This window comes from Halyomorpha halys, unplaced genomic scaffold (assembly GCF_000696795.3).
Source record: "Halyomorpha halys isolate HHAL.00 unplaced genomic scaffold, Hhal_1.1 Scaffold1757.1, whole genome shotgun sequence".
Taxonomy (NCBI): domain Eukaryota; kingdom Metazoa; phylum Arthropoda; class Insecta; order Hemiptera; family Pentatomidae; genus Halyomorpha; species Halyomorpha halys.
Window position 1 is genome coordinate 347,832 of NW_027111483.1, and position 9,055 is coordinate 356,886.

The 9,055-nt window shown below is 30.2% G+C and overlaps 1 protein-coding gene across 1 annotated transcript in view; it reads left to right on the forward strand.

Moving 5' to 3' along the window:
* The window catches only part of LOC106690551 (uncharacterized), a 28,918-nt gene that overhangs the window by 1,030 nt on the left and 18,833 nt on the right, over window positions 1-9,055 (forward strand). The window lies entirely within an intron of this gene.

Here is a 9,055-nt window from a genome sequence, read left to right on the forward strand (position 1 = left end):
ATTTATAATATAATATTAATTAAGATTCAGCTAATACGGAAACGGCAAAAATTAGTTAGCAGCATGTCGAACGAATATGTAATCAAGACCGTCTTTGACCAAGTGTTACTTTAAGATAAGGGGGTCCTCAGATTAGAGGACTTATTTACTGATCAACTTTGGGGTTATCAACAGAAATAAGCTGTGTAGTAGCTAAAATTATTACTTTATTTAATGTTTGAAATGTAAAAAAACATTTAAAAAAGAAAAGAAACTTTTATTTATAAGAGGTCTTAATTTTTGGTTAGCAAAATCAGGCATTATTTCTTCAAAGTATATTTCTTTAAGTACATCTCTGTTTGTGATCATCAATTATAAACCGCGCAATCCATCTTATATCTCTCAGTTCTTTCTTAATTGATTTAACTCTGTCTGTCACAGAAGTTCCAATGGAACGCGGAGACTTGGGTTCAGGCTCTGTGTAAAGTTGGATCTGTATATAGTGTACCACAGGCATTGGCTCTTAGGAATTGTTTGAGGAAGCTTAGTGTGACATGATAACAGAGAAACACAAAGGTCTCCTTCATAAAATACTGGAGGGGGGAGGGCAGAAACCACCTTTTACCTCAATGCTGGCGCCTATTTAACGTCTAGTTGAAAAAACTGAAGGCTCAGTTTACCTGGCGGAGTTCCCCAATTATGGCCTGCTAGCACCGCCAAATTGTCCATTGTTAGTTAAAGTTTAAGGGAGGGCCGACACTGAGGTCTAGAGTGAAATCTTAGTCGAAAAGTTGTGTACATTGTTTGAATTTATCAAATTTTATTAATATATTACTTTTGAATCAAATGGAACACAATAAATCATAAATAAATATATAATACACCACAAATTTAAAGTTACATAAATATTTTTTTTTTAAAACTATATTTTTTATTATATATTTCTTTACAGTATGTATAATACCAAATTATATGGTTTAAAAAACTACATATGATTTTATTTTTTACTAAAATAACAATATCTTTTATCGTATATATTTCTGTACAGTATATAAAATACCAAATTAAATGGTTTAATAAACTAAATAGGATTGATTTTATTTATTTATCCTTATAAATACATTTTTTTTCATATTGATTTAACAAGCTCGATTATGCCTAGGTTTGTTAGTGTTATATTTGTTTCTTAAGTTTAAGTCCTCTGAATTATATCTCTGTTGTTGCAGTTTATAAGCTACTCTATTATTATTAATGATTTAATTATAAAATTAATTTACATTGTCAATTACGAAATTAAATGCTTGTTGATGCTCCAAGCTACTTATATAATATGTAATACAGGTAACTATCAGGATGAATATTGATAGCAAAATTTCGCTTCTATAAAATATATCAATCATCAACAGAGCAAAAATTGTAATTAAAAAAACTTAATTTTGAATAGGAAAAAAATGCAACAACTTTCATCATTAGTTGCGTAGTATAATTATAATATTTCAGCAACTAACGAATCAGCAAATCTGGATAAGAGAAATATATACCTCCTCATCCCTACTGTTGCATCATCACAACACTAGTTGAGGAGAGTAGAAGATTGATGGATTTCGATCATAATAACCTTGTCTTAATTTGACATATTTGTAATGCAATTATTTATTACAATTTAACAGGTTTCTTAAAAAAAGTGTTTGCAGTACTCTATTTATATATTTCACTAATAATTACGGTAGTAGAACGAAGGAATAAGATGTGAAATGTTACAAATAATGATCTCATACCGAGCAGATAGACCCTACTCCAACTCACTATGAACTTGAACAAAAAAAGTTAAACAGAAAGTTTTGTTAAAGTCGTGATTTTTGTCTTGCTAAACACGTGTCTGAGGTTTTCTGACAAATATTTTTCCGGGGATTTTTTTTTTTTTAAACCCACACATTTTTGTTATAATTTTGTTTACCTAAATCTCTAATATAGATAACTATGGTTTTATTTAAGATTTTTTTTTAAACAAAATTTTGTGTATATTATGCCTGCAAGATCTTTTTTTTTAGTTTAATGTAGAAATGTTCTTGACTCATGAATACAACGTACCTCCCTTAAGATCTTCCTGATTAACCGTATATTATCAAGACCGTGCTATTATAATATATTATAAAGTCGGTTTGTTTGTATATATTTTAAGAGAGTTTTTTATTTTATTTTATTTCATTTTTTTTTTAATTTTTATTTTTTACTTATTTATTTTATTTTTTTATTTTAGTATGTATGAGATCATTAATCAATATTACCTATTGCCCACAACTGTGTGGCAGATTGTAATATCTATCAATAAATAAATCTATCAAAAAAATTATAAAGTCGGCGTAAAGTGGCTTATATGTCATTTAGTTTTTGCTGATAACATTAACACTAAGCATTTTTCGAGGATAAACATTCAATGAGAAGTTGAAGCAGGCAAAATTTCTAAGAAAATTCTTCTTTTATTGGATCAACAGGCCCATGAAGCTACCCTTAGCCAGCTCAAAAGCCGCCAACCATCTCTCTCTATCTTCTGTAAGAGTAACAGGGATCTTAAGTTGTCGCAGATCCTGCCCCACAGCATCCTTCGGCCTACCACGTCGCCACACACCATCCGGAACGTAAATTTACTCCTTATGAGCCACTCTTTCCTCGCTCATCGTTATTACATGGCCTAGCCATTTAAGTCTCTGTATCCCGATGTACGAGGAGATGCTACATTCCTTGTAGAGTCCAAACAATTTACCATTTTTCTTTCTTCGCCAACTACCATTCTCGCATATGGGCCCCTTAAGATCCTCCTCAGAATTATGCTTTCAAACCTGCCTAGGCGCTTCATACTTTTATTGCTTATTATATGGTCCACGTTTCTCCACCACATGTGACGATTGGCCTTATCAACGTTCTGTGCAGGGTGAACTTGGTGGTACGGCTAACAAATTTGCTTTTGATTAGCCTTAAAATGAAGAAATAAGCCTATTTCTATTTAGCCTATTTCCAGCTGCAATTCTGCTTTTAACTTCTTCTTCTTCATTCTAGTTCTCATTGATAATATAGCCAAGATAAGAAAAGCTTCTTACCACTTCAAAATTATAGGGGACCATTACAAGGCGACTCTGCGTCTGGTTCAGAGGCTTCTTACCCAACAGCATAATCTTGGTTTTTTCCCCATTAATATGCAGGCCCATCCTTTTTGCTTCGACATCCATCGCTTCGAAAGCAATCTACCGATGACGACGTCGTCTACATAGGCCAGAACTTGGGTCATCTTTGAAAATATTTTTCCTTCCCGATTTAGTCCTGCTTCATTTATGATTGCCTGTTGAGCGATATTAAACAGGACAGGAGCTATTGGGACACCCTGTCGTTGGCCACTGCAAAAGGTTCTGATAATCCAGAGGATTTTACTCCGCATCGTGCATTTTACTAATCGAGTTAGTTTACTACGAAGTCTCAGTTCATGCCTGGCCAATATGAGTTCATTCCTTACAATTGTTTCGTAGGCAGCCCGAAATTCAATGAACAACATCCAAGTTGTCTGCTGATATTTCTTCATCTTCTCAGAGATTTGCCTCAGGGCGAAGATTTGATCAATAGTAGACCTATTGGGAGGAAAATTGGTGAATTATATTTCATTTTCAAATTATTCAACAAATAAATTATGAAAGATATTATATTTTAAGTATTATCGATTATTTAATTTTTTTTTTCATGACCATTTTAGTAAGTTAACGCTGGTATATAATAAAATATCAATTGATAATACTTAAAAAAATAATAACTTTACAATGAATATCTGGTGTATCCGCTCCAATAATTCCTTGTTGTATCTTCACTAATATTGGTCTGACAGAAATTTTATAATTTTTTTTTTGTTAATTTATTTTATTTCAATTATACTTCCAACCAGCATCTGAAAAGTTCCAAGAAATTTATTTATTTTGAATTAATGAACTTAAATTAAAGGTTTCTCATGAAAAACGGAGGTATATATAGTACTTTGAAAGCAATCATACAGAATTCAACGAGCCGTATCTTCGCTAATACTCGTTGATATAGTATATTTATTGTTATTATTTTTTGAAGGAAATTTTACTTTTCAAATAAATATATAAATATTTGAAAATGATGATCATCCCTGAGCATTTCCTTCAAACTCACATACGGTCAGTCAGTTGTTTAATATGATTCTAAAACCGCGGGGTCATTATTATACGTCTCCATCAGTGATGGGCAAAAATTAGCTACAATTGAAACTAATACCTAAAATTGCCAAGGATCGGACCCTTATTCATTAATGAACCATTCATAAATAAATTTGGTAATATTTAGGGGGCGGCAAAATTTCACTATAAATTATAATATTTGTAAAAATTTGAACCATTTCATTAATTTTTTTTTTTGGAAATCTTACATTACACGATAAATATGATTGCACTTGCCGAAAAGTTCTTTAGTATTAGTGCATATTCAGTCTTAAAAATACTTAAATAAGGGGGGGCAATACTTTTCTCCGCAGGCGGCTGACATCCACGCTACGTCATTGAACTCATTGGTTCTACAACCTATATATCATTTGAAAACTGCATATCGAAAATATGAAAATATTAAAATTCGCTCCTTACCTGTATTTTAGGAAAATAAAAAACAATCGAAAATTTGATGACCTTTTCAAGAAATATATACATAGTTTACCTAAAAATATATTCTTTTTGAGATGTACGCAAAAGAAATTTCTTTTCTTGATAATTTTCTTCTACTTGTTCTCTAAAAGTAGTTTTTAACATTTGGTAACTAACTATAATTGACTCATATTTTTTAACCAATATTTACTAAGCTGAAGATTACATATCTTTTTCAGAGTTTTGGATTTCGGGATTATTTTTCTGGGGGAACAGCATATCAAAAAAGGAAGTTATTTTTTCTTGAGTAATTGGATACTTATTTATCAAGTCTTTATATTTAATTTTTTAATCAAGCTTTTCAATTATCATCTTATGATATTTTTATCTTTAGTGGCATTTATTTGCTGAAAAAACACACACACAAGTAGAGTACTGGTCGTGATTAACATTTTTATTTTTATCAATTAACAAAAAAAAAATTAATAATTGTATTACTAAAGAAAATACTGCGGGAAAGTAAATTTTGCAGTAAATACGACGTATATTCCCATCCAATTAGCATTCATTTTATTGCATGCATGATATATTTTTTTAATTATTTTATGTTGAAAAGTATTCATACAGTAGGATCTGTTAATTGGTCACGTATTGACTGTCCTTCGGATTGACCAGTAAGAAAAAAAAAAAGATTCAAAATAAAAAAAGAATCGAGTTAGAAAAATAAATAAAGACGACATAAACGTTTTGTCAGTATTGAGAACTTAAGAAAGTATTACTTTTCAAAAACTATTTTTGATTACATCGTTAATTTATACATTGTGCTCACTAGGTTTTTTAAGTGTATAATGAAATCTTTACATGGATCACAAAACAGTGCTATTTTTCATTTCTGTTAATATATCCCTTTAAAATACCTACATCTTGAAATAACCGGTCATGGTTAGCCACAGCCCCATTGATCTTTAAAAACTGTGTTTTTACTTTATATCGATTCAATACTTAGTCTTTATTCTATTTTTCTGAACATTGTAAATAAGTGAGCAAAATTAAATTATTTTGTTTTTTAGTTGAAGTATAAATGTAACATTCCTCCTTGGTTTTAGTAAGTCGAACCTTTTATCTTATTAATTATTCATTTTATCAAATATCAACACTAATGAGATTTTCATTAATTAACTATGAATGGAGAAATATTGATGCATCAAGTTGATTTGAGTTCAATTATTCAAATGACGTGATGCACTTGTTGCATCACTCTGGTTGAACGTGATACCGGAATAAATTAACCAAATTTAATTTTTTATTTTATTGTATGTTGGTGATTGACCGTTCGTGAATTAGAATGAGATGGTCAGAATTGCAGAAAAAAAAAAAAAAAAAACGAAAAAAAAAATAATCATTGATATTTATATTAATATGATATTATTTTATTTTAGGGTTGATATTTTTTCTTTTATTTATCGAGTTTAGTTTAAAAACAACATTGTTATATCGAATTTAAATGAAATAAAGGAAAATTCTATTGATCTCACCAGAGATTGGGTGTAAGTACTCAAAATAAAGAAATCTTGTCTAATTCCCTTTAAAGTTAGCTATAATTGTCTTCTTCGTAAGAATAGCTGTTTCTATAATAAAGTTATGAAGAGGTGATTTTTGTTTTTGGAAAAACATCACTGTTATTGGAAAAATCATGTCAGTTACTATTAAACGTACAATGCTCTTACGGAGATCAAATTTTAACAGATTTACTCTACTTAAAAAAAGTAAATAAAATGTGCATTAATTTTTTACGGACGGTTGATAGTTTTCTAAAATATTTAGCATGGAATGAAAAATTAAGGGAATTATAAGGTTTTCCTTAAATAAAATAAATTTTCGGTCGTCTAGCGATGTTGAAAATTAAGATTTTTAATAACATTTACGGCCGAACAACATCCAAAAAATGTTTGCATATATTTCCTGCATTTATTGGATTATATATTTTTCATCTGGTCATATTTTTTTGTCTGAGCAGCTTTAAGATGGGAGAAATATATTTTTCATTTCGGGCTATTGGACATGATCATTTTATTTTCCCGAACTCTACTCTGAAATAAATCACATTTTCAAATGTGGATTAAGGTTCCGTACCAAATGTTACCTGGAGTGCCTAGGTTTGGTATAGTAAAAAAATAAAATAGAACATTTATAGAGAAAATTTTTCGATTTAATATGAGAAAATTTAGAAACAAAACTAGACAAATCAATTTCTTCAAATAAATTACACTTCTAATTCATAAGTATTACTTATTACTTAGAAGATCTTGTCCTTTATGCTGCATTAACTCACTTTTACATGTTTTAACGTAGAAAAAGAATTTTATCTGCAATAGTAACTAACTATAAGAAACAAGTAAATAATTAGATTACATCTACATACTTGAAAGACGACTCTTCTAAGTTTTCCATAATAAAATATCATTTCAAGAGCCTCAGACTTTTCTTTGTACGTAGCAGCTAATCACATTAGTGTTGTGAAAAGTTCAGTAAACTGCACAAGTTTGATTTCAGCCCTCTTGATAGGCACTGACTAGATCTGAAGATTTTTTCAACATACCGAACCATTCCCTTTTATACATTTAGATTAGAACCAAGGTACCCGCCCTTAACCACTTTTTTTTTTTTTTCCGTACCCTCCATTAATAAGGAAAAAAGGAAACTAGGTACATGGAAAATATGTAGGTTGAGGTTTTGCATCCCTAACCACCGAATTATCGACGGTCTAATCTTACCTTTGAAACATTTATTTAAAACTGGTAGAGAAGACTTATGATACAAAAAAAGAGTAAAATCCATCAACATCGAAAAGTGATTACAGTTGGAAAAATGCGTGAAAGAGTTTTAACAGTCGAAGTGTACCAAATAATTAACGAAAAGCAAAGAGATAATATATAACTTCGAAGTTACTTAACATTGCACGGTCCAGCATCTCTCAAACAGTTAAATATATATGTAATTACATAACATTAGAGTATTTCACGCATAGATTTTCAAAGCTATTTTGTTTTTTTGAATTGTTTTTAGAAAAAACATATCTTGGGAGTAAAAATATCTGTGGCTAGATATTTTCTAGCATTCTTAAACAATTTCTGCTCTATTCGCCGTGCTCTTTATTGTCGGGGGCACCTGAACTTTCAATACTTCTGGCTACGCCGCTAGGGCCTTATAAATGAGTTCTGATTTTTAAATAGGATTAAAAAATAAAACGGAAACGATCATTTTATATGAACTAATAAAAAAACTACATTTTAATTGACGATTATGTTTGGCAATTTATTATTGAATTTAACGTTGTTAAGTAAAGTATAACTTGACAGAATTAAAAAAAATATTTATCACATTTTCTCACGAGTATTAGTACTAGTTGGCATATTTTAAATCTAGCCGCTATTCATTTTTTTCCCCTCTGGTTATTTTTTTTTAGAAGGATCTTTCTTTCCTCCTTCCCTTGGACCTTCGTCATTTCCCTGTCCTGGAACTGACTTCTAAACCAACTGCAAAAAACACGAAAGGCAAGGTCATTTTGGAGCCTTGGTTTAAAGAGGAGATAGCGCATGAAGCACATCTTGTCCCTCACCTCAAAAAATTTAAAGAACATCACGTTTTTCATTTAAAAAACAAAAAAGTCATTGATGGTCGAGCCAATGAAATGGGGGAATATTCTCAGGATATTAAAATAAAATAGGTACCAAAACAAGAGGCGTAAATAGTAGGTGGTATGGTGACGAATGATTCGAATCTTGGACACAGTTTAAGAACAATAGTAACTTTTTTTTTAAATAACCGTAATATTAGCAAACAATAAAAACCAATATCAAATTATACTACATATAATAATACAATTGATAATTAACATTGTATTATTATGCATAACGCATAGCCATGTAAAAGGCCTCAAATGCCACAGAGCTCTAAAATCATATTGATGCCATTGACCAAAACCCGATATATTAATTTAATGGAGAAAAAATAACACACAATTTATTGTAAGTTTCTTCAGACAGTGGGACTATATTAATGAATGTCAATAATTTGATTATAAAACCGCTTTTTGGTATTTAAAAATAATCCACACATGTTCACTTATTTTTTTATTTTCTTCATCCTCTAGTGAAAAGTAAAGCATAAATGCTTTTCATGTTCTATAATGATTGTTCTTGCCATGTTACATAACAGTTACAGTCACAACTTAATTATGCCTGAGAGGAAAGCTAACAAAAATTACCTGCAAACTAAGACCTTCTAAACAGCCATTGATTAGTCTATGTATATTTCAAATAGTGCCTGGTTTCTTATATGTCAAAGAATCGGTCCAAAAAAATCTAATGTGGCCTTAAGGCTAAATGTACCCTTCCTGGGACGCACCAGAATTTACTTTTCTATTTACTCTTGAA